A 25861-nucleotide genomic window follows, 5' to 3' on the forward strand; every position below is an offset into this window, starting at 1 on the left:
TTGATAGCACTGTCGACGACAACTTCCATCACTTTGCTGATGATTGAGAGTAGACTGATGGGGCGGTAATTGGCCGGATTGGATTTGTCCTCCTTTTTGTGGACAAGACATACCTGGGCAATTTTCCACATTGTCGGGTGGATGCCAGTGTTGTAGCTGTAATGGAACAGCTTGGCTAGAGGCTCAGCTAGTTCTGGAGCACAAGTCTTCAGCACAACAGCTGGGATGTTGTCAGGGCCCATAGCCTTTGCTGTATCCAGTGCACTCAGCCGTTTCTTGATATCACGTGGAGTGAATCGAATTGGCCGAAGACTGGCTTCCGTGATGGTGGGGATATCGGGAGGAGGCTGAGATAGATCATCCACTCGGCACTTCTGGCTGAAGATGGTTGCAAACGCTTCAGCCTTGTCTTTTGCACTCACGTGCTGGACTCCGCCATCATTGAGAATGGGGATGTTTGCAGAGCCTCCTCCTCCCGTTAGTTGTTTAATTGTCCACCACCATTCACGACTGGATGTGGCAGGACTGCAGAGCTTTGATCTGATCCGTTGGTTGTGGAATCGCTTAGCTCTGTCTATGGCATGTTGCTTCCGCTGTTTAGCATGCATGTAGCCCTGAGTTGTAGCTTCACCAGGTTGGCACCTCATTTTTAGGTACGCCTGGTGCTGCTCCTGGCATGCTCTTCTACACTCCTCATTGAACCAGGATTGATCCCCTGGCTTGTTGGTAATGGTAGAGTGAGGAATATGCTGGGCCAAGAGGTTACGGATTGTGCTGGAATACAATTCTGCTGCTGCTGATGGCCCACAGCGCCTCATGGATGCCCAGTTTTGAGCGGCTAGATCTGTTCTGAATCCATCCCATTTAGCACGGTGGTAGTGCCACACAACACGTTGGATGGTGTCCTCAGTGCGAAGACGGGATTTCATCTCCACGAGGACTGTGCGGTGGTCACTCCTACCAATACTGTCATGGACAGATGCATTTGCGACAGGTAGATTGGTGAGGACGAGGTCAAGTAAGTTTTTCCCTCGTGTTGGTTCGCTCAGCACCTGCCGCAGGCCCAGTCTAGCAGCTATGTCCTTCAGGACTCGGCCAGCTCGGTCAGGAGTGGTGCTACCGAGCCACTTTTGGTGATGGACATTGAAGTCCCCCACCCAGCGTACATTTTGTGCCCTTGCTACCCTCAGTGCTTCCTCCAAGTGGTGTTCAACATGGAGGAGGACTGATTCATCAGCTGAGGGAGGACGGTAGGTGGTAATCAGCAGGAGGTTTCCTTGCCCATGTTTGACCTGATGCCATGAGATCCTACATAACAGGCTCAAGGGGCTGAATGGCCTCGTCCTTTTCCAGTGTAATATGCTTGAGGGGCTGAATGGCCTTCAGTTCCTGTTTAACGGACTCGAGGGGCTGAATGGCCTCCTCCTTTTCCTGTGTAACAGGTTTGAGGGGCTGATTGCCCTCATCCTGCTCCTGTGTTACAGGCTCCAGGGGCTGAATGGCCTCCTCCTGTTCCTGTGCAACAGGCCCCATGGGCTGAATATACTCTACCTGTTCCTATGTGACAGGCATATGCGGCTGAATGGCCTCCTCCAGTTCTTATGTAACAGGCTTGAGGTGCTGAATGGCCTCCTCCTGTTCCAATGTACAAGGTTTCATGGGCTGATTGGCCGACTCTTCCTGCGTAACCGCCTTGAGGGGCTGAATGGCCTCCTCCTGTTTCTACTTAACAGCCTCGAGAGGCTGAATGGGCCTCGTCCGTTTCCAGTGTAATAGGCTCGACGGGCTGAATGGCCTTCAGTTCCTGTATAACAGGCTTGACGGGCTGTATGGCCTCCTCCTGTTCCGATCTTACAGGCTTGAAGGGCTGATTGGCCTCATCCTGTTCCTGTGAAACAGCCTTGAGGGGCTGAATGTTCTCCTCCTGTTCCTGTGTAACAGCCTTGAGGGGCTGATCGGCCTCCTCTTCTTCCTGTGAAACAGGCCTTCGGGGCTGAATAGCCTCCTCCTGTACCTACGTGACAGACTCGAGGGGCTGAATGACCTCCTCCTGTTCCTATGTAACAGGCCCTAAGGTCTGAATGACCTCCACCAATTCCTGTGTAACAGGCTCGTGGGGTTGAATGGCCTCCTCCTGTTCCTACAAAACAGGCACGAGGGGCTGAATGGACTCCTCCTGATCCTACATAACAGGTTCGAGGCGCTGAATGGCTTCGTCCTGCTCCTGTGTAACATGTCCTAGGGACTGAATGGTCTCCTCCTGTTCCTAAGTATTAGTGATTTATTAACCTTCGTTGCACTGCCTCCAAGGCAAGTACACCCTCCCTTCGATAAGGGGACCAAAACTGTGCACAGTACTCCAGGTGAGTTCTCACCAAAGCCCTGGACAATTGCAGAAATACTTCTTTAGTTTTGTATTTCAACCGTCTTGCAATAAAGGCCAACATTGCATTTGCCTTCCGAATTGCTTGCTTTGCTTGCATGCCAACTTTCTGTATTTCATGTACGAGCTTCAGTCTGTATCGAACCCGTGCTGTTGCTGCCCTGGGTGTGTTTGACAGGACAGTGTGGAGGGAGCTTTACTCTGTATCTAACCCGTGCTGTAACTGCCCTGGGAGTGTTTGACAGGACAGTGTCGAGGGAGCTTTACTCTGCATCTAACCCATGTTGTAGGAATAGTTTATCGTGCCCTTAACAGTTGTTATAGTGTTGGATAGAGTATAAATCAGGAAATTAGAGGAGCATGCAATAAGGGTAATGCAATAATCGTGGGGGGACTTTAATCTTCATATAGACTGGGCAAACCAAATTGGCAAAAGTAGTTTGGAGGACGAGTTCATGGAATACATTCGAGACAGTTTTCTCGAACAATTTGTCGAGGAACCGACAAGAGAACTGGTTATTTTAGATCTAATATCGTGAAATGATAGTGTTTACTGGTTGATTGAAATGCTCAGTCGTCGAACATATTCAAGGCTGAGATTGATAGATTTTTGGCCAATGAGGGAATCAAGGGATATGGGGATCGGGCGGGAAAGTGGAGCGGAGGTAGAAGTTCAGCCCTGATCTTATTGAATGGGGAACAGGCTCGAGGGACCGTGTGGCCTACTCCTGCCCCTATTACTTATGTTCTTATGCACCTGCCCAGGAAGTGCTTGATGGGACAATGTAGAGGGAACTATAGTCTGCATCGAACACATGCTGTATCTGCCCTGGGTGTGTTTGATGGGACAGCGTAGAGGGAGCTTTAGTCTGTATCTAACCCGTGCTGTATCTGCCCTTGGAGTGTTTGACGGGACAGTTGTATTGGGAGCTTTTCTCTGTATCTCACCCATGTTGCACCTGCGCCGGGAGTGTTTGATGAGACAGTACAGAGGGAACTTTATTCTGTACCTCGCACGCACTGTACCTGCCCTGGGAGTGTTTGGTGGGACAGTGCAAAGGGAGCTTTATTCTGTATCTCACACGTACTGTACCTGCCTTGATGGGATGGTGTGGAGAGAGATTTACTCTGCATCATACCCGTGCTGTGGAATTAGTTTATAATGCTCCTAACAGTCGTTGTTGGATTTGACAGAGTATAAATCAGGAAATTCGAGGGGAATGTAACAAAGGCAATGCAGTAATCGTGAGGGAATGTAATCTTCATATAGAATGGGCAAACCAAATTGTCAAAAGTAGTTTGGAGGGCGATTTCATGGAATACTTTCGAGATAGTTCTTTGGAACAATATGTCGAGGAACCGACTAGGGAACAGATTATTTTAGATCTAATATTGTGTAATGTAAGTGTTAATTAGTAATCTCAGAGTTAAGGATCCTCTGGGACACAGTGATCATAATATGATAGGATTTCATATTGAGTTTAAGAGTGATGTAGTTATATCCGAAAGGCGGGGAAAGTTGGCTCAGGCATTAAAATATGACAGTAGATAATCAGTGGCCAACATTTCAAGAAATAATTCATAATTCCCAATGAATATACATTCCCTTGAGGAATAACAACTAGATGGGAAAAAAATATTCAACCTTGGCTAACTAGAGAAGTTCAGTTTAAAGAAGAGACATACAATGTTGCCAAAAAGAGTAGTTAGCCTGAGGATTGGGAGAGTTTTAGAAATCAGCAAAGGATGACCAAGAAATTGATAAAAGGGGGAAAATTGAATATGCAAGTAGACTTGCAAGAAATATAAAAACAGATTGTAAGAGCTTCTATAAGTATGGAAAAAGGAAAAGATTAGCGAAGGTGGTCATGGAAAAGGACAGGGAGGGGCCGGAAATAAAGTTTCTAAATTGGGGGAAGGCCGATTTTAATAGGATAAGGCAGGATCTGGCCAAAATGGACCTGGATCAGCTGCTTGTAGGAAAATCCGCATCGGAGCAATGGGAGTCTTTCAGAAGGGAGATTGAGACCATACAATGGCAACATGTTTCCGTAAAGGTCAAGGGTGGTTCCAGGGAACCTTGGATGTCAGGGGATATACGAGAATGGATTCGGAAAAAAAGGAGGGATTTTGGCAGATACAAAAGGCTAAAGACGGAGGAAGCCCTAGAGGAGTACAAAAAATGCAGGGGGATACTTAAAAAAGAAATTAGGAGATCAAGGAGGGGCCATTAAATAACACTGGCGAGCAAAATAAAGGAAAATCCAAAGATGTTTTATAAGTATATTAAGGGTAAGAGGATGACAAAGGAACGAATAGGGCCCATTAGGGACAAAAATGACAATCTGTGTGTGGAGCCGGCAGATGTAGGAGGGGTTCTAAATGAATTTTTTGCATCTGTTTTCACTATGGAGAAGGACGATGTAGACATAGAAATACGGCAGGGGGACTGTGATATACTCGAACATATTAACATCGAGCGGGAGGAGGTATTGGCGGTTTTAGCAGGCCTAAAAATGGATAAATCCCCAGGCCCGGACGAAATGTATCCCAGGCAACTGTGTGAGGCAAAGGAGGAGATTGCGGGGGCTCTAACATATATATTCAGAAACTCTCTGACCACAGGGGATGTGCCAGAGGACTGGAGAACCGCTAATGTAGTACCATTATTCAAGAAGGGGAGTAGGGAAAAACCGGGGAACTACAGGCCAGTGAGCCGAACATCAGTGGTAGGAAAATTATTGGAAAAAATTCTGAAGGACAAAATTAGTCTCCACTTGGAGAAGCAAGGATTAATCAGGGATAGTCAACATGGCTTTGTCAAGGGAAGATCATGTCTGACTAATTTGATTGAATTTTTTGAGGGGGTGACTAGGTGTGTGGATGAGGGTAACGCAGTGGATGTGGTATACTTGGATTTCAGTAAGGCCTTCGATAAAGTCCCGCACAGGAGACTGGTCAAGAAGGTACGAGCCCATGGAATCCAGGGTGCCTTGGCACTTTGGATACAAAACTGGCTTAGTGGCAGAAGGCAGAGGGTGATGGTCGAAGGTTGTTTTTGTGACTGGAAGCCTGTGGCCAGTGGGGTACCACAGGGATCGGTGCTGGGTCCCTTGCTGTTTGTGGTCTACATTAACGACTTGTATATGAATGTAAAAGGTATGATCAGTAAGTTCGCTGATGATACAAAAATTGGTAGGGTGGTAAATAGCGAGGAGGATAGCCTCAGTCTGCAGAACGATATAGATGGGTTGGTCAGATGGGCGGAACAGTGGCAAATGGAATTTAACCCGGAAAAGTGCGAGGTGATGCACTTTGGAGGGACTAACAAGGCAAGGGAATACACAATGAATGGGAGGACCCGAGGCAAGACAGAGGGTCAGAGGGATCTTGGTGTGCAAGTTCACAGATCCCTGAAGGCGGCGGAACAGGTAGATAAGGTGGTAAAGAAGGCATATGGGATACTTGCCTTTATTAGCCGAGGCATAGAATATAAGAGCAAGGAGGTTATGATGGAGCTGTATAAAACACTGGTTAGGCCACAGCTGGAGTACTGTGTGCAGTTCTGGTCGCCACACTACAGGAAGGATGTGATCGCTTTGGAGAGGGTGCAGAGGAGATTCACCAGGATGTTACCAGGGCTGGAGCGCTTCAGCTATGATGAGAGACTGGGAAGATTGGGTTTGTTTTCCTTGGAGCAGAGGAGGCTGAGGGGGGACATGATTGAGGTGTACAAAATTATAAGGGGCACAGATTGGATGGATACTAAGGAGCTTTTTCCCTTCGTTGGGGGTTCTATAACAAGGGGGCATAGATTCAAGGTAAAAGGCGGGAGGTTTAGAGGGGATTTGAGAAAGAACTTTTTCACCCAGAGGGTGGTTGGAGTCTGGAACTCACTGCCTGAAAGGGTTGTGGAGGCAGGAACCCTCACAACATTCAAGAAGCATTTGGATGAGCACTTGAAATGCCATAGCATACAAGGCTACGGACCAAATGCTGGAATATGGGATTAGATTAGACAGGGCTTGATGGCCGGCGCAGACACGATGGGCCGAAGGGCCTCTATCCGTGCTCTATGACTCTAAGCAAAACGTTGGTCCCTCAGAGGCTGAGAGGGGAGAAATTATAATGGGGAATAATTTCAAAATTTGCAGATCACACAAAGCTTGCAAGCATCGTAAACAGTGAGGAGGATAGTAATAGACTTCAAGAGGACATGGACAGGCTGGTGAAATGGGCGGACACATGGAACATGAAATTTAACGCAGAGAAGTAATACATCTTGGCAGGAAGAATGAGGAGAGGCAATGTAAACTAAATGGTACAATTCTAAAGGGGGTGCAGGAACAGATATACCTGGGGGTGTATGTACACAAATCTTTGAAGGTTGCAGGACTGGTTGAGAAACCGGTTTAAAATTATAGAGGCCTAGAGTATAAAAACAAGCAGGTTGTTTACATAGGAACTGGAGGAGGCCGTTCAGCCTCTCGAACCTGTTGCGCAGTAACAGCAGGAGACCATTCAGCCCGTCAAGCCCATTACACAGTAACAGGAGTAGCCACTCAGCCCCTCAAATCTGTTACACAGGATCAGGAGGAGGCCGTTCAACCCCTCGAGCCTGTTACACAGGAACAGGAAGAGGCCATTCATTCCATCGAGCCTGTTACACAGGAACAGGAGGAGGCGATTCAGCCCCTCGAGTCTGTTACAGAGGAGTAGGAGGAGGCCATTCAGCCCCTCGTGCCGCTTACACAGAGCAGGAAGAGGCGTTTCAGCCCCTCGAGCCTGTTATAAAGGAAGAGGAGAAGGCAATTCAGCGACTGTAATATGTTTTGTAGAAACAGGAGGAGGCCATTAAGACCATCGGGCCTGTAACACAGGAACAGAAAAAGGCCATTCAGTGCGTCGAGCCTGTCACACTGTAACAGCAGGGGACCATTCAGTCTCTTCAAACTTTAACTCAAGAACAGAAGCACACCATTCATCCCCTGGAGTCTGTGACATAGGAACAGGAGGAGGCCATTCATCCCCTGGAGTCTGTTACACAGGAACAGGAGGAGGCCATTTATCCCCTGGAGTCTGTTACACAGGAACAGGACGAGGCCATTCATCCCCTGGAGTCTGTTACACAGGAACAGGAGGAGGCCATTCATCCCCTGGAGTCTGTTACACAGGAACAGGACGAAGCCATTTATCCCCTGGAGTCTGTTACACAGGAACAGGAGGAGGCCATTCATCCTCTGGAGTCTGTTACACAGGAACAGGAGGAGGCCATTCATCCCCTGGAGTCTGTTACACAGGAACAGGAGGAGGCCATTCATCCCCTGGAGTCTTTTACACAGGAACAGGAGGAGGCCATTCATCCCCTGGAGTCTGTTACACAGGAACAGGAGGAGGCCATTCAGCCCCTGGAGTCTGTTACACAGGAACAGGAGGAGGCCATTCAGCCCCTGGAGTCTGTGACATAGGAACAGGAGGAGGCCATTCAGGCCCTGGAGTCTGTTACACAGGAACAGGAGCAGGCCATTCAGGCCCTGGAGTCTGTTACACAGGAACAGGAGGAGGCCATTCAGCCCCTGGAGTCTGTTACACAGGAACAGGAGGAGGCCATTCAGGCCCTGGAGTCTGTTACACAGGAACAGGAGCAGGCCATTCAGCCCCTGGAGTCTGTGACATAGGAACAGGAGGAGGCCATTCAGGCCCTGGAGTCTGTTACACAGGAACAGGAGCAGGCCATTCAGGCCCTGGAGTCTGTTACACAGGAACAGGAGGAGGCCATTCATCCCCTGGAGTCTGTTACACAGGAACAGGAGGAGGCCATTCAGGCCCTGGAGTCTGCTACACAGGAACAGGAGGAGGCCATTCAGCCCCTGGAGTCTGTTACTTAGGAACAGGAGGAGGCCATTCAGCCCCTGGAGTCTGTTACACGGGAACAGGAGGAGGCCATTCAGCCCCTGGAGTCTGTTACACAGGAACAGGAGGAGGCCATTCAGCCCCTGGAGTCTGTTACATAGGAAGAGGAGGAGGCCATTCAGCCCCTGGAGTCTGTTACACGGGAACAGGAGGAGGCCATTCAGCCCCTGGAGTCTGTTACACAGGAACAGGAGGAGGCCATTCAGCCTCTGGAGTCTGTGACATAGAAACAGGAGGAGGCCATTCAGCCCCTGGAGTCTGTTACACAGGAACAGGAGGAGGCCATTCAGCCCTTGGAGTCTGTGACATAGGAACAAGAGGAGGCCATTCAGCCCATGGAGTCTGTTACACAGGAACAGGAGGAGGCCAGTCAGCCCCACGTGCCAGTTACATAGTAACAGTTGGAGGCAATTCCTCCCCTCGAACCTGTTGCACAGAACCAGGAGGAGGCCATTCTGCCCCTGGAGCCTGTTCCGTTGGAACAGGAGGAGGCAATTCAGCCCCTCGAGGAAATGATTTTAAATAAGACGAGGTCATTCAACCCCTCGAGCGTGTTACACATCAGAAGCAGACTTCAGGAGGACATAGACAGATTGTTGAAATGGGCACACACAAGGCAGATGCAATTTTACGCGGATAAGTGTGAAGTGATGCACTTTGGGTGGAACAACATGGAGAGACAGGATAATCTAAATGGTATTTTGAGGGAGGAGGAAGAACAGAGGGACCTGGGGGCGCATATTCACAAATCTTTGAAGGTGACAGGGCAAGTTGGTAATGCGGTGAAGAAAGCGCCTGGGATAATTGGTTTAATAAATAGGGACATTGAATACAAAAACAAGGAAGCCAAGCTAAACCTTTACAAATCACTGGTTAGGCCCCAGCTGGAGTATTGTTTTCAATTCTGGGTATCGCACTTTAGGAAAGATGTCAAGGCATTGAAAAGGGTGCACAGGAGATTTACCAGAATTATACCAGGGGTGAGGGACTTCAGTTGTGTGGAGAGATTGGAGAAGCTGGGATTGTTCTCTTTAGACCAGAGAAGGTTACGGGGAGATCGAATAGAGGTGTTCAAAATTATGAGGGGTGTTGACAGAGCAAATAGAGAGAAACTGTTTCCTTTGGCAACTTGGTCAGTGACCAGAGGGCATAGATTTAAAATAATTTCAAACGAACTCGAGGGGAAATGAGGAGAAATCCTTTCACAGAGATATTTTTGAAGATCTGGAACGCACTTGCTTAAAGGAACTTTCAAAAGGTAATTGGACATGTATTTGAAGAGGATTAGTTTTCAGGGTGATGGGGATAAAAGTGTCAGTAATAGTGTTATTAATAAACACTGTACATTATTATTAGTATCAGCAATAGTGTTCTTAATAAACACTGGGGATTTACATTGATTCCTGTTATTTCGCTGTCTCTGATCCCCAGCAAATGGGATATCGGTCTGAGAGATTCTTGCACCAATGATCTCTCCTCCGCTCTCAGTACAAAGCGGTCACTGACGGATCTGAACCTGGGTTTTAATGAACTGGGAGATTCAGGAGTGAAACTATTGTTTGCGGCTCTGAAGAACCCAAACTGTAAAATACAGAAACTGCAGGAAGTATCAGACTGTTTGAGATTGTGTTTGTAATAACTGGATGACTAACACTGTACATTATTATTAATATCAGTAATAGTGTTATTAATAAACAGTGTATATTGTTATTAGCATCAGTAATAGTGTTTTTAAACAGTGTACATTATTATTAGTATCATTAAGAGTGTTATTAATAAGCATTGCATATTATTATTAGTATCAGTAATGGTGTTATTAATAAATGCTGTTCATTATTATCAGTATCAGTAATAGTGCTACTAATAAACTACGTTATTGATAGTATCCATAACAGTGTTATTAATAAACACTGTACATTATTATTAGGATCAGTAATAGTGCCACTAATAATCGACATTGTTATTAGTATCAGTTATAGTGTTATTAATAACCACCGTACATTATTATTAATATCAGTCATACTGTTATTAATAAACAGTTTATATAATTATTAGTATCAGTAATAGTGTTATTAAACAGTGTACATTATTATTAGTATCTGAAATAGTGTTATTAATGACCTCTGTACATACATATCAGTATCACTAATAGTGCTACTAATAATCGACATTATTAATATGATCAATAATAGTGTTATTAATATACATTATAATTGATATCAGTAATAGTGTTCTCAATGAACACTGTACATTATTATTAGCATCAATACGTGTTATTAAAAAACAGTGTACATTATTAGTATCAGTAACAGTTTTATTATTAAACACTGTACAGTATTATTAGTATCAGTAATAGTGTTATAAATAAACACTGTACATTATTATTAGTATCAGTAATCGTGTTATTAATAAACACTGGACATTATTATTAGTATCAGTAATAGTGTTATTAATAAACACTGGGGATTTACCCTGATTCCTGTTATTTCTCTCTCTCTCATCCCCAGTCTGGATGATGTCGGTCTCACAGATTCTTGCACCGAAGATCTTGTCTCCGCTCTCAGTACAAACTGATCACTGACAGGTCTGTCCCTGGGATCAAACTCCTTCACAGACCGATCTGTCCCCGCTCTCCGCTCCCTCATACTGACCCGCAAGAGTCAGGAGCGGATCGGGTGAGTGTTTGTGTTAATGTTTAATGTAATAAATAAAACATCACTGGCATTCAGGCTCTTTTATGGATAATATTTGTCTGTAATTATTATTGAAATATTAACCCCAGTCTCCCTGTTATTTACACTGTTGTTCAATCTGTTTATTTCCTGTTTAATCTTTAATCTGTTTCAGGTTGAGGGAGAATCAGTTCAGTTCAAACGGAAGGAGACACTTGGAGTCACTGCGGGAATCCAGACCCGGACGAAGTGTGGAACATTTCAATTTATAACCATGACTGGTCTCATGATATGAACATTTCAATTTATAACCATTCCTGGTCTCATTATATGAACATTTCAATTCATAACCATTCCTGGTCTCATTATATGAACATTTCAATTTATAACCATTCCTGGTCTCATGATATGAAGATTTCAATTTATATCCATTCCTGATCTCATTATATGAACATTTCAATTTATAACCATTCCTGGTCTCATTATATGAACATTTCAATTTATAACCATTCCTGGTCTCATGATATGAACATTTCAATTTATAACCATTCCTGGTCTCATCATATGAACATTTCAATTTATTAACATCCCTGGTCTCATGATATGAACATTTCAATTTATAACCATTCCTGGTCTCATGATATGAACATTTTTGGCCGATTCCCTGTCCCTCCCCTTTAACCGGCCGCGCTCCAGGTTCAAATCCGAACGGCCCTTTAACGGTTTCCAGCTCGAGCTGAGCGAGCGTCGTCTCCCATTGTGACGTCAGAGGCCCAGCGACAGGGTCACGAGACTCAGTCACCCGGTCCCACAGCGCTGATTCTGCCGGATATCCGGGGCTGGATGGTCCCCAATGGGGCACTGGGTCAATGTACAGACAGGAAGGGCCCAGGGTGTGGATCAGTCTGGGCTGCAGTGGGACACTGGGTCAATGTACAGACAGGAAGGGCCCAGGGTGGGGCTCAGTCTGGGCTGCAGTGGGACACTGGGTCAATGTACAGACAGGAAGGGTCCAGGGTGGGGCTCAGTCTGGGCTGCAGTGGGACACTGGGTCAATGTACAGACAGGAAGGGCCCAGGGTGGGGGCTCAGTCTGGGCTGCAGTGGGACACTGGGTCAATGTACAGACAGGAGGGGCCCAGGGTGGGGCTCAGTCTGGGCTGCAGTGGGACACTGGGTCAATGTACAGACAGGAAGGGCACAGGGTGGGGCTCAGTCTGGGCTGCAGTGGGACACTGGGTCAATGTACAGACAGGAAGGGTCCAGGGTGGGGCTCAGTCTGGGCTGCAGTGGGACACTGGGTCAATGTACAGACAGGAAGGGCTCAGGGTGGGGCTCAGTCTGGGCTGCAGTGGGACACTGGGTCAATGTACAGAGAGAAAGTGCCCAGGGTGGGTCTCAGTCTGGGCTGCAGTGGGACATTGGGTCACTGTACAGTCAGGAAGGGCCCAGGGTGGGGCTCAGTCTGGGCTAAAGTGGGACACTGGGTCAATGTACAGACAGGAGGGGCCCAGGGTGGGGCTCAGTCTGGGCTGCAGTGGGACACTGGGTCAATGTACAGACAGGAAGGGCCCAGGGTGGGGCTCAGTCTGGGCTGCAGTGAGACACTGGGTCAATGTACAGACATAAAGGGCCCAGGGTGGGGCTCAGTCTGGGCTGCAGTGGGACACTGGATCAATGTACAGACAGGAAGGGCCCAGGGTGGGGCTCAGTCTGGGCTGCAGTGAGACACTGGGTCAATGTACAGACAGGAAGGGCCCAGGGTGGGGCTCAGTCTGGGCTGCAGTGAGACACTGGGTCAATGTACAGACAGGAAGGGCCCAGGGTGGGGCTCAGTCTGGGCTGCAGTGAGACACTGGGTCAATGTACAGACAGGCAGGGCCCAGGGTGGGGCTCAGTCTCGGCTGCAGTGGGGCATTGGATCAATGTACAGACAGGAAGGGCCCAGGGTGGGGTCAGACTGGGCTGCAGTGGTGCATTGGGTCAATGTACAGACAGGAAGGTCCCAGGGTGGGGCTCAGTCTGCTCTGCAGTGGGACACGGGGTCAATGTACAGACAGGAAGGGCCCAGAGTGGGGCTCAGTCTGGGCAGCAGTGGGACACTGGGTCAATGCACAGTCAGGAAGGGCCCAGGGTGGGGCTCAGTCTGGGCTGCAGTGTGACACGGGGTCAATGTACAGACAGGAAGGGCCCAGGGTGAGGCTCAGTCTGGGCTGCAGTGGGACACTGGGTCAATGTACAGACAGCAAGGGCCTGGGGTGGGGTTCAGTCTGAGCAGCAGTGGGACACTGGGTCAATTTACAGATAGTAAAGGCCCAGGGTGGGGCTCCGCCTGGGCTGCAGTGGGACACTGGGTCAATGTACAGACAGGAAGGGCCCAGGGTGGGGCTCAGTCTGGGCAGCAGTGGGACACTGGGTTAATGTGCAGACTGGAAGCGCTAAGGGTGGAGCTCCGCCTGGGCTGCAGTGAGACACTGGGTCAATTTACAGACAGGAAGGGCCCAGGGTGGGGCTCAGTCTGGGCTGGAGTGGGACAATCGGTCAATGGACAGACAGGAAGGGCCCAGGGTGGTGCTCAGTCTGGGCTGCAGTGGGACACTGGGTCAATGTGCAGACAGGAAGGGCCCAGGGTGTGTCTCAGTCTGGGCTGCAGTGAGACACTGGGTCAATGTACAGACAGGAAGTTCCCAGGGTGGGGCTCAGTCTGGGCTGCAGTGGGATACTGGGTCAATGTACAGACAGGAAGGGCCCAGGGTGGGGCTCAGTCTGGGCTGCAGTGGGACATTGTGTCATTGTACAGACAGGAAGGGCCCAGTGTGGGGCTCAGTCTGGGCTGCAATGGGACACTGGGTCAATGTGCAGACAGGAAGGGCCCAGGATGGTGTTTATTCTGGGCTGCAGTGGGACACTGGGTCAATGTACAGACAGGAAGGGCCCAGGGTGGGGCTCAGTCTGGGCTGCAGTGGGACATTGGTCAATGTACAGACAGGAAGGGCCCAGGGTGGGGTTCAGTCTGGGCTGCAGTGGGGCACTGGGTCAATGTACAGACAGGAAGGGCCCCGGGTGGGACTCAGTCTGGGCTGCATTTGGACACTGGGTCAAAGTACAGACAGGAAGGGCCCCGGTTGGGGCTCATTCTGGGCTGCAGTTGGACACTGGGTCAATTTACAGACAGTAAAGGCCCAGAGTGGGGCTCAGTCTGGGCTGCATTGGGACACTGGTTCAATGTACAGACAGGAAGGGCCCAGGGTGGGGCTCAGTCTGGTCTGCAGTGGGACACTGGGTCAATGTACAGTCAGGAAGGGCCCACGTTGGGGCTCAGTCTAGGCTGCAGTGGGACACTGGGTGGATCTCAGTCTGGGCTGCAGTGGGACACTGGGTCAATGTACACAGAGGAAGGTACCAGGGTGTGGCTCAGTCTGGGCTGCAGTGGGACACTGGGTAAATGCAAAGACAGGAAGTGCCCAAGGGGGTGGGGCTCAGTCTGGGCTGCAGTGGGACACTGGGTCAATGTACAGACAGGAAGGGCACAGGGTGGGGCTCAGTCTGGGCTGCAGTGGGTCACTGGGTCAATGTACAGACAGGAAGGGCCCAGGGTGGGGCTCAGTCTGGGCTGCAGTGGGACAGTGGGTCAATGTACAGACGAAGGGCACAGGGTGGGTCTCAGTCTGGACTGCAGTGGGACACTGGGATAATGTACAGATAGGAAGAGCCCAGTGTGGGGCTCAGTCTGAGCTGCAGTGGGACACTGGGTCAATGTACAGACAGGAAGGGCCCAGGGTGGGGCTCAGTCTGGGCTGCAGTGGGACTCTGGGTCAATGTACAGACAGGAAGGTTCCAGCATGGGGCTCCACAGTTACATCCACTGAAACGAAGGGGGCCCTGATTTATCATCTCATCTCGGGAATGTAAAATCAGGCGGAGTGAAAAACGAGCTGCCAACTCGCTGTCCCCGTTTTGCTCTAACGCCCGAGGTGAATTTATTCTCTAATCTATTCCCTGGACTGGCGATCTAATGGGGTTAAATTGTCAGATATCTAAATAGTGAATCTTAAATTAATCTCACCAATCTGCAGTCGTGTCAGACACTGATCTAAATTATAATGTGATAATCAGTGATCCAGCTAATGCTGAATTACAGTGATACTCTCAGCTGCTTTTACAATCGGTTATTCATTGTGTTAAGCATCAGCCTATTCATTATGTTATTAGGATTGATACATGACCCTGTATACAACTGTTTATATGTACTTATTATTGCTATACTCAATGTTTAAACAACGGTAATTATGATGTCCAAGCCAATCAACCATTTTTGTTCATGGTTTACTCTCTGACTTCTTTGAAGATTTGGTAAGAAAGTGTTAATCCATTCACTCAGTAGCTTTTGGGGATCCTAATTAATGGTCGGTGAGGTGAACTCATTTAATCTGAACTGGGAGATGTAAGACAGTTCAGTGAGCAATATTAGGCATCATTCACTTCTGGACATGGGCTGGGAGGTTCAACCCAGACGGTTCCTTCGTGAGGAGGTAAGGTGAAGGGGTCAAAGGTTCATCTGGTCCCTTGCCATGTATTTGTTGGGACACTGAATACCAGCGTTCTCACGGGCTTATAGCACACAACCCTCTGGTTCAGAAGCGATTGTGCTCCCACTGAACCACAGCTAACACTAGAATGGAATGAAATCCAAATCCACCTGTATGAATGAGCCAAGCTACAGATGTCAAGATATGAATAGGATTGAAGGTACAATGTACATGAAGATCTCAGAGTGACAGCATCTGGTCTCGGGGAAGACCCCCAGTTTCAGCACTGTGAATTAAACCAGTGCATCGTGATAGCAAGGGACAGGATAGGAAAAGCCGAATCTGTCGAGGTACAAGCCCAGGATCAGTCTGCCCAGTGAGGAGAGGACACAGCTCCACATCTCTTCAAGTTATGCAATCGTCCATTGGCATCATTAAATAAACCTCAATGTTTCTGGATCAAATTCATAAAATGATTCCTTGTTGGTTGTCTGCTAAAAACGGTGAGCAAATGTCATACCTGTTTATCAAATAGTGTGTGTCTGACTCTGTGTTAAGATGCAGCCCCTCCCCCTATTATAGAAAGTGTCTCTGCCTGATCGAACAGAGCACTTTAAGCCGCGGTTATCCCGCGACAGAAACAGTCTGCACTTTCCAGAAAGCCATGTCTGTTTCTCTTGCCCTCTCTCTATCAGTTTCCCTCTCTCCTCTCTCCCTCTTTCTGTTTCTCCCTAAATCTCTGTTTTTATTTGTTCTTGTTCTTTCTCTGATCGCCATAGAATCATAGAAGTAATAACATTACAGTTAATTGTTATAATGAAAATGATAACTGATAGAGTGGAATAAACTGAAAGTTAGTAGTTAAATTGGACATAATAACTAATACATAAGGGAATAAAATTACAGTTGATTGTTAATATATAATCATGATAACCAATACACTGGGGAATATATTTACAGTTGTTTGTTCATATAGTCATGATAACCAATACACGGTGGAAAAAAATGCTGTTAATTGTTAAATTGAACATGGTAACTGATACATAAGAACATAAGAAATAGGATCAGGGTTAGGATGCGTCCCTCGAGACTGCTCCGCCATTCAATAAGATCATGGCTGATCTTCGACCTCAACTCCACTTTCGCGCCCGATCCCCATATCCCTTGATTCCCCTGGAGTCCAAAAATCTATCGAGCTCAGCCTTGAATATAATCAACGGCTCAGCATCCACGGCCCTCTGGGGTAAAGGATTCCAAATATTCACTACCCTCTGAGTGAAGAAATTCCTCCTCATCTCAGTATTAAATGGCCAGCCCCTTATCCTGAGACTATGCCCCCTTGTTCCAGACTCTCCAGCCAGGGGAAACAACCTCTCAGCATCGACCCTCTCAAGCCCCGTCAGAACTTCATGGGCCCGATATGAGCATGGTGGCGGGTTCGCGGCGGGGGGTCGACTGGGCTCGTGTGTGACGCCCCCGGTGAAATCAGTCCGCTCCGCACGCAATCGCAGCCAAATTGGAGCCACTTACCTGGTCTTCCGGGTTTCCCGCTGCTGAGCTGCGCGTCGGGCGGACTGCGCATGCGCATTACCGTCTATCAGCAGGAGGAGCCCAATTTCAAGGCCCTGATGTGTGGATGCCGGTGATGGACTGGGGTGTACAAATGTAAGGAATCTTGCAACACCAGGTTATAGTCCAACAGTTTTATTTGAAAATCGCAAGCTTTCGGAGGCTTTCTCCTTCGTCAGGTGTGGAAGGAGAAAGCTTCCGAAAGCTTGTGATTTTCAAATAAAACTGTTGGACTTTCACCTGGTGTTGTAAGATTCCTTACCTATTTAAAGGGGCAGTCCTCCACTGACTGATGCTGCAGGAAATAGGAAAAAATACAGCATGGAGCAGCCCAGGGGGAAGGCTGCTCCCAGGTTTAATGATGCCTCACTCCAGGTATTATTGGATGGGGTGAGGAGGAGCGGGAGGACAGAGTTCTTCCCCCCCCCACGGCGGGCGGGAGGAGGCGGCCTGCCTCTGCCACCAAGAAGGCCTGGCTCGAGGTGGCAGAGGAGGTCACCAGCACCACCAACATATCGCGCACCTGCATACAGTGCAGGAGGCGCTTCAATGATCTAAGTTGGTCAGCCGAAGTGAGTACACTTACTCATTCCCCTACACTCCGTCTGCCATATCACCGCCCCACCCCACATCTCCTTCTGCACTGCCAACGCTACTCTGACATATCACCCCTCATACGCACTCAAACCTCATCCTTATCTTACCTGCACTTACTCACCTCGCCAGTACTCATACCTCCACTACCACTCAACCCAATCCTCTTACAATCTCATGGTTCTATCTAATACTCACCCTCTCATGCATCTCTTTCACGGTCAGCCTCACTCAACCTGCCACGACCTGTGCTGCAGCCACAGGGCATGCATCAAATATGTGCAGTAGGAAGCGTAAGGCAAACGTGTCGTGAGCATGAAGGGGATGCACAAGGGTGTTTGAGGGTTTTCATGGTTTTTACTTATATTTAATTTCTGATCAACTCACATAACATATTATATTGTCACCACTACTGCCACGTCTTTGCGAATCTTGTCTGGTTTGTGCAATAATGCCCTTTCCTGAGGATCACAATCAAGACCCACAACTGATGCCACCCATTGTGTCACTGCAGAGTGGGTGTAGGTGTATTTGCAGGGCTGTTTTGTGCAGACGGCTGAGAGACGTCGGCGATGTCCCCGGTAGCACCCTGGAAGGATGCGGAGGAGAAGTTGCTGAGGGCAGTGGTGACTTTGACAGTGACAGGTAAGAATATCGTGCTCGGGCCAGCCGGGAACAGCTCAGCATGAAGGAGGCGTCAGATGTCCACGACCACATGTCGAGTGACTCTGAGCCTCTGTGTGCACTGCTGCTCAGAGAGGTCCAGGAAGCTTAGCCTCGGTCTGTAGACCCTGTGGCGAGTGTAGTGCCCTCTGCGATGCATCTCTCTCTGCGGTTGCCCTCCCTCCTGCTGTTCCGGTTGGATCTGTCACAGCACTGTGTTGTGGAGATCCACGTGTCAGAGGTGGACGGCGTGGCCGGCGAGGCTGGTGATGCTGTTCGCCCTCCGAGAAGGTCATGACTGCAGCGAAGGCGGCCCCCATCCAGAAGATGTACATCTGAGGGGGTCCGCAAGGTGGGTAATTGTGTCTCGACACCGGGGTAAGTTTGCAAGTTTGTGAATTTTCTTGTTAGGAGGAGGGTGGTGGAGGCCACACTTTGTCCAAAGTGACAGAGTGGCCGACTGCAATGAGAGAGGGTCTCCCCCACCAACCTGTCAAATGGACCTTTGCAGCTGCCATAGAATGATGGGTGCAACACGTCCATTTGAACTGGGAGTGTTTCCCCCAGTACGGGAAACAGCCTCAGTCAATTGCAAAATCCCATCCCTGATAAAATAACAGGTCAATCAGGGCTCTAAACAGTACCTCAAACTAATACAACATCTCAAACTAAGAAAGTGCCTCAAACTAATACAACACCTCACACTAATACAGTACCTCAAATCGATACAGAACCTGAAACTAATATAATACCTCAAACTAATACAGCATCTCAATCTAATACAGTATCTCAATCCAATAAAGTACTTCAAACTAATACAGCACCTCAAACGAATACAACAGCTTAATCCAATACAGCAACTCAAACTGATGCAGAATCTGAAATTAATATTTTAATTATTCGTTCATGGGATGTGGGCGTCGCTGGCGAGGCCGGTATTTATTGCCCATCCCTAATTGCCCTTGAGAAGGTGGTGGTGAGCCTCCTTCTTGATCCGCTGCAGTCCGTGTGGCGAAGGTTCTCCCACAGTGCTGCTGAGTAACAGACAAAGCACCGGTGGGCGCGCCGGTTGCAGGAGAGCTGGTTGGCGGTGATATCGATGCTGTGAGTGAGACCAGACCGTTTCCATGTTTCCACAAACAATGTCCCATCCTTTATTTCCAGAAAAGTAACACGAATAGTGGACAATTGCATTTCTGTGGCTGCAACATGAAACTTTGGCTAGATGACACGCTGCTTTACTGTATCTTGCAAGAAAAGTAAGCGGATGGTTTCTGTGGTGCAATCGGTTAGCGCGTTTAGCTATTAACTAAAAAAATTGTGGTTCGAGCCCGCCCACCCAGGGACGAATGTTGCACCTTCTTTCCCCACTTTAGGATTCATTTCCTCATTCTGAAGCCGGTGCCAGCTTTTTATTCCTGATCTGCAGTAACTGGGAGCACTTGAAATGGCTCCGATCTCTTAATCTCATTTCAAGTTTTCTAATGTGTGATCTGGATGCAAGAAAACACTCTGTGAACAATGTCATCTGAGCATGCCTGACTCGCCATAATTTACACTGCTGTCGGATATCAGGCACATGCAAAAAAAAACAGTGAAATGTTTGTGTGGGCGCGATGCTCTGGGATTCCCTGCCTGACCATCTCCACCGATCCTTCTCTGCAGCCTTCCTAAATACAGCGCAGTAAATGTATCCCTGTGAAATCAGCTCCTGGACAGTAATACGGAAATTAGTTTGGCTGAGGGGTTCTATCCATAAGCCGGCCATTGAGGCATCAGGTTTCCGTAGTGTAGTGGTTATCACGTTCGCCTAACATGCGAAAGGTCCCCAGTTCGAAACCGGGCGGAAGTATTTTGAAACCTTGTCCCCATTAAAAATTATTAAATATTTAACGATTTACATCGCTGAATAATGTGAACAAAGTCCATATCTCCCAGCCCTGTTCATGCAGTCCGCTGAGAGCAGGCGATGAAAGCCAGCGTGATATTGGGGTTGAAGGCTGCTTCCAATACTGTCTCACACCCGGTGGAACCTGGCGGAGATTTGAAAAGCCCGATCTCTTCAACCAATAAATGAAACGGTGTTTGAGGAATATTCATACATATAATAACATCCAGGATCCTGTCTTCAGAGTGCGTCGCGCAAAGGTCTGACTCCAGATCAAAAGGCTGCGTGTTCACATCACATCGGGGTCACTGTTTCTTTCACCGCTCACATGAGACTGGATAATTCCCGAATGAAGGTTTTAATTTCTTTGTCACAAAAAAACAGATGTTTGGTCTAAACCCTGACTCAGTACCTCCCCAGTGGCAGGGAAGGGAGCGCCTGATACCCTTATTTATTTCATGCAACAAACTGACACGAACATGATATTGATTTAAAATCGACCTGCAGATGGATGCACACAGAAAAAAAGACAACCACAGAAACAGACAGGAACTACCTGCATAAATTACATATATATATATATATCGCCTTTAACGTGGTCAGACGATTTGAGCTCGGTGAACTTGCTTCAGCTTTCTGAAATGTACTTGTCCATCCTTCAGAGGTCACGGGAAATATATCTTTTGCCTTTCGAAAAAAGACGCGAAAAGCAGAGACATGTTTTGTTTTCAGCACGGCTGGTGAAATGGCAGGGCTATCATCAATTAAGAGTCGCCTTTGAAACATTTAAAGGCGACTATCTAAAAATCACTTGGTGCAAATTTGAAATCACGGTTACTATTTATTTAGGTCTGAAAGAAATAACAATAAAAATGTCAGTCAGTGCCCGCGGTGAGACGGTGATGAACTTGTTTGCTGCGAAGTTCACCGCTGGGCTAAAGCTGACGCCGTTTAAAGGACGCGAACCCACTCAATGAACAGGATGAGCTCATAACCAACAGGTCCGTCAACGTCAAACACCTCCTTTCTTGTTCAATAGAGGGAGCAGAGGCGTGTACATCATCAGACACCAGCAACTTTAAGAAATGGAACAGATAAAGGCACAGATGCAAATCCCAAATCTTTTCAATGCAAAGTTATTTCACTTTATTTAAAGTGCCGTGAGGCTGAAAACGAGTCACAGATGATTTGCGTTCACTCGTGACTTGTTTTCCAGTGTTTGTCCATCAGGTTTACAATTCAATTTGTATTGGATATTGAAGATATTTCAGGATGATTGCACAACATACCATGTGTAAAGCAACCATCTTGATAACTTCAATCATCACACAATCTACATCGACGCTGCAGAGGCCCCATCACCCCTTTCAATATTGTTTTTCTTAACTCTCAGTTTTCAAAAGGGAATTGGATAAACGCTTGGATGGAAACTTTTTCAGGGCTATGGGGAAACAGCAGGCGAGTGGGACTAACTGGACAGCTCTTTCAGAGAGCTAGCACAGGCACGATGGGCCGAATGGCATCCTAATGGCGCTGTCCTATTCTATGATTCTATTAATAGATCAATTTCCACCTGTCACTGAGCCTCTCTAAATGGAGTGCAGTAATCGTGTCCCTGTGAAACGAGCTCCTGAACAGTAATACGGAAATTAGCGTGGCTGAGCGGTTTGAAACTCTGGTTCGGCTCCGAACAGGAAATTTCCTCTCTAAGTTTGATTAGTTTATCAATTATCTCTCCCCTTTCGATCTTAAATGTTTTTATACTTTGTTTGATCTCTTCTTCTCCTGTCATGCCCACAATATTAGACTCCCTGGTAAATACTGAAGAAAAGTGACTATTTCATAATTCTGCCATTTCGCTGTCATTGCCTGTCAGTTTATCGTGTGTATCCCTTCGTGGCCCTATTCCTATCCTAAATATCTTTGGCTGTTGATGTGTCTAGAATACTTTGCTTTTTTGTTATTCCTTTTTGCCTTTCTAATAGTTCGTTAGCCTTCTTTCACAGTCTTTTCACATTCCCCTCTCTCCTTTATTGTCTAGTGTGTGCCTTTTTCTTTAGTTTTAATTTTGTCCTTATTTCTTGATTCAACCCTGGTGTGTCATTTCTGGCTAGTTTTTTCTTGCTCTGTCGTGGGATATATTTCTCTTGGACTCTATTGATCAGCGCTTTTATTGCTTCCCACTGCTGTTCTATTTCTTTCTCCAGGTCATTAATATGTCAAACATTTCACCATTCAAAACTACTTAAGTCACATCTGCATGACAAAGCCAGTTGCTTTTGTGGGAGGAGCAAATCAACTTGGCAGAAAAATCAGCTGCAGCCCAATCCACAAATAAAATATTTCCACGTCTTGGTAAAAATAAGCACTGTCAGAAGTGGGATCCGGACCCACGCCTCCAAAACAAACTATGACCTGAATGCAGCGCCTTAGACCGCGCGGCCATTCTGACTACCTATACCATGCTTTATTCTGCATTATTTCTGCACTGTTGGCCAGTGAAAGCAGCATAAAAGTTTAAAACGGTACTCGCCCAACGTGGGGCTCAAACCCAGTACCCTGAGAGTTTTTAAAGATAAGGGGGAGCAGCCACTGTCTGTGTCTCTTGCTGCAATGGAAACAACACATTCCAAGTACGAGCAGAGAGAGCACACCATTCAGCTGTCCATTGTGTTACATGTCATGCCATCGGTTTCCGTAGTGTAGCGGTTATCACGTTCGCTTTACACGCGAAAGGTCCCCGGTTCGATCCCGGGCAGAAACATTATGTTGGAACTTGGTCTCCTCAAGCATCCAGATCGATTTTCTTCTCCTGCCTCAAAGGGAGACAGTGGCTGCTCCCTTATTCTTTGTAAGCTGCATCTTTTACTTCATTAAACAGATAATTTTGAGTGAGAGAAAACTGATCCACAGTGACGCTCATTTCAAGTTTTATTCCCTTTTAATCTGGAAGGATATATTGGCTTTGGACAGATTGGCTTTTGAAAGGAGTTAGTCGGGTGGGATCGACAAACCTTTTCCAATGGTGGGGGACAAGGGAATACGAACCAACCATCCACCAAGTTCTCCCGAATTCTCCGGTGCAATGGGAAAACGGCCAACAAAAGCCCTTTCATTGACCGTGGAAGTTCAGTCAATTTTCTGATAACAAAGCGATCAATCTATGTCTCTTGTCTATTTCCCTATGTTTCCGGATACTGTCTGCATCTCTGCCCTTTGTTTATCTCACTATGTGTCCACCTGCAGGGTGGTTTTTGAACGAAGATGTGTGTTTGTCTTCTGTTCTTTACATTAAATGAATGAGGTCATCAGATGCTTCCCTCCCGACCAGAGGCAGACTTTCGAGCAGGGTTCTGTTAATTGTGAAGACGCAAAGAAAACTTAAATTGCAGAATTGTTCAAACCGGCTCTCAGGGAAAAAATTGTGACCCCGACGGGATTTGAACACGCAACCTTCTGATCTGGAGTCAGACGCGCTACCGTTGCGCCACGAGGCCTGGATGCTACAGTGTGTGTTTGTTTCTATCAATGGTTGTCAAGCACCGCTTTAGAGCTCCGAGATTGGTGGAATGGGTTGGCTTTCAAATCCCCGCCCACTCCCACCAGATGTCAGGCAGCATCAGAAGTGTCCTTCACCTGTCAGCGGCAGCATGGCGCTCGCTTCTATCGCCTGCTGTCGGCGGACTGCAGCAAATCCAATTACATTCATCCTGCACCCAGAATTATCACATCACAGGAAATGGATGTGGGAAACTGCTCAAGATACATAACAGGACGGGAAACTTCTGAAAAACACGTGGACTTTCGGTGTTTAGACTTCGATTAGAACTGCAAAAAAGAACGTGTGAAAATATAAACTATGGTATGATGTTTATATATGTGGGAAACTGCTCAAAATACATAACAGGACGGGAAACTTCTGAAAAACACGTGGACTTTCGATGTTTGGACTTTGGTGAGAACTGCAAAAAAGAACGTGTGAAAATATAAATTGTGGGTGTGACGCTTATATATAAAGTGAATGTTCGTTTGCGGATTTCTCCCGTTACTGTCGCAACTATGGGTTGTTAATCCATCAACAATAACGTCCGCTTGATTTTAGCCCGAGTGGTTACAAAATAGCAATTTTAACAGACTGATTACAACAGAGTTGCACGACAGGTGTCTTCAACATTACATTCAACAGTATTATTATTACAATACAACTGTCAACAGATTACATTAATGACAAGCAATGAACACAACCTGACCTGTCTGCGAATCCAGGTATATCAGACCTGACCTTTGCGGACTGCCTGTGGCAATGGACTTCTGACTGTCCCCTATTGAGAGCTCTAACATTTGAGAAGGGAGCATGCCCTATCTTTATACGATTCGGCTGCATTGTTCTGTACGTAAGCACCACTGATCTTAACTCATGGTCGTAAACCATCCCACTTTGCTGACTCTCAGAAACCACCAAGGGTTGTTTATTGTCTTAATTTTTTTTAGACTTTCTCTGTCATCAGGTTTTGGATGCTTATACTAGGTTAGCACAACCTGGAGTTCAGGTGTCCAGGCACTCAAGTTTCTCTGGACATCAACATTTCATAGTTTCTCACCATTTCAAAAATATTCAGTTCTCTGTTCTTCCTACCAAAGTGAATAACCTCACATTTCCCCACATTATAATCCATCTGCCACATTCTTGCCCACACACTTAACCTGTCTGTATCCCCTTGCAGATACTTTGTGCCCTCTTCACAGCTTACTTTCCCACCTAGATTTGTATCTTCAACAAACTTGGATACATTACACTCGATCCCTTCATCAAGTCATTACAAGTCATCTATAAGCAGGCATGCAAATAGTAAACGGGTAGTGAGAGGAGGGGAAATACCGATTCGGGACCAAAAAGGATATCTACACATGAAGGCATAGGGCATGGCTGAGGTTCTAAATGAGTATTTTGCATCTGTCTTTACCGAGGTAGGAAATGCTGCCTAATCACAGTAAATCACAGTAAATGGGGAGGTCGTTGAGATACTGGTTGGGGTGAAAATTGATAAAGAGGAGATACTAGAAAGGCTGGCTGTACTTAAAGTAGATAATTCACCTGGTCCGAATGGGATGCATGCTTGGTTGCTGAGGGAAGTAAGGGTGTAAATTGCCGAGGTCCTGGCCATAATCTTTCAATCCTCCTTAGATACAGGGTTTGGTGCCAGAGAACTGGAGAATTGCAGATGTTACACCCTTGTTCAAAAAAGGGTGTAAGGATAAACCCAACAACGAGAGGCCAGTCAGTTTAACCACGGTGGTGGGAAGCTTTTAGAAAAGATAATCTGGGGCAAAATTAATAGTCATTTGGACAGGAAAGCCACTTTGGGTTTGTTGAAGGCAAATCGTGATTGAGTTTCGTGGTGAATTGACAGAGGGCTGATGAGGGCAATGTGATTGATGTTGTGTAAATGGCCTTTCAAAAGGCGGTTGATGAAGTGCCACAAAATAGACTTGTCAAAAGGGGCGATAGTGGCTGCTTCCTTATTCTTTAAAAGCGCTTTCTTTTATTTCACTCAACAGATAACTTTGAGTGAGCGAAAACTGATCCACAGTGACGCTTATTTCAAGTTTATACCTTTTTAATCTGAAATGATATATTGGCCTTGGAAGGA

At 47.1% G+C, this 25861-nt stretch overlaps 3 non-coding genes across 3 annotated transcripts; 2 read left to right on the forward strand and 1 right to left on the reverse strand.

Moving 5' to 3' along the window:
* The first annotated feature begins 20101 nt into the window (after nucleotides 1-20101).
* Nucleotides 20102-20174, forward strand: trnav-aac (transfer RNA valine (anticodon AAC)). Its single transcript has one exon. It is a non-coding gene; the product is annotated as a tRNA-Val (tRNA).
* Nucleotides 20175-22901: 2727 nt separating this feature from the next.
* On the forward strand, nucleotides 22902-22974 carry trnav-uac (transfer RNA valine (anticodon UAC)). The gene has a single exon. It is a non-coding gene; the product is annotated as a tRNA-Val (tRNA).
* A 661-nt stretch (nucleotides 22975-23635) lies between these two features.
* On the reverse strand, nucleotides 23636-23707 carry trnaw-cca (transfer RNA tryptophan (anticodon CCA)). Its single transcript has one exon. It is a non-coding gene; the product is annotated as a tRNA-Trp (tRNA).
* Between the last annotated feature and the right edge of the window lie 2154 nt (nucleotides 23708-25861).

The sequence above is a fragment of the Heptranchias perlo genome, unplaced genomic scaffold, assembly GCF_035084215.1.
Source record: "Heptranchias perlo isolate sHepPer1 unplaced genomic scaffold, sHepPer1.hap1 HAP1_SCAFFOLD_47, whole genome shotgun sequence".
NCBI lineage: Eukaryota > Metazoa > Chordata > Chondrichthyes > Hexanchiformes > Hexanchidae > Heptranchias > Heptranchias perlo.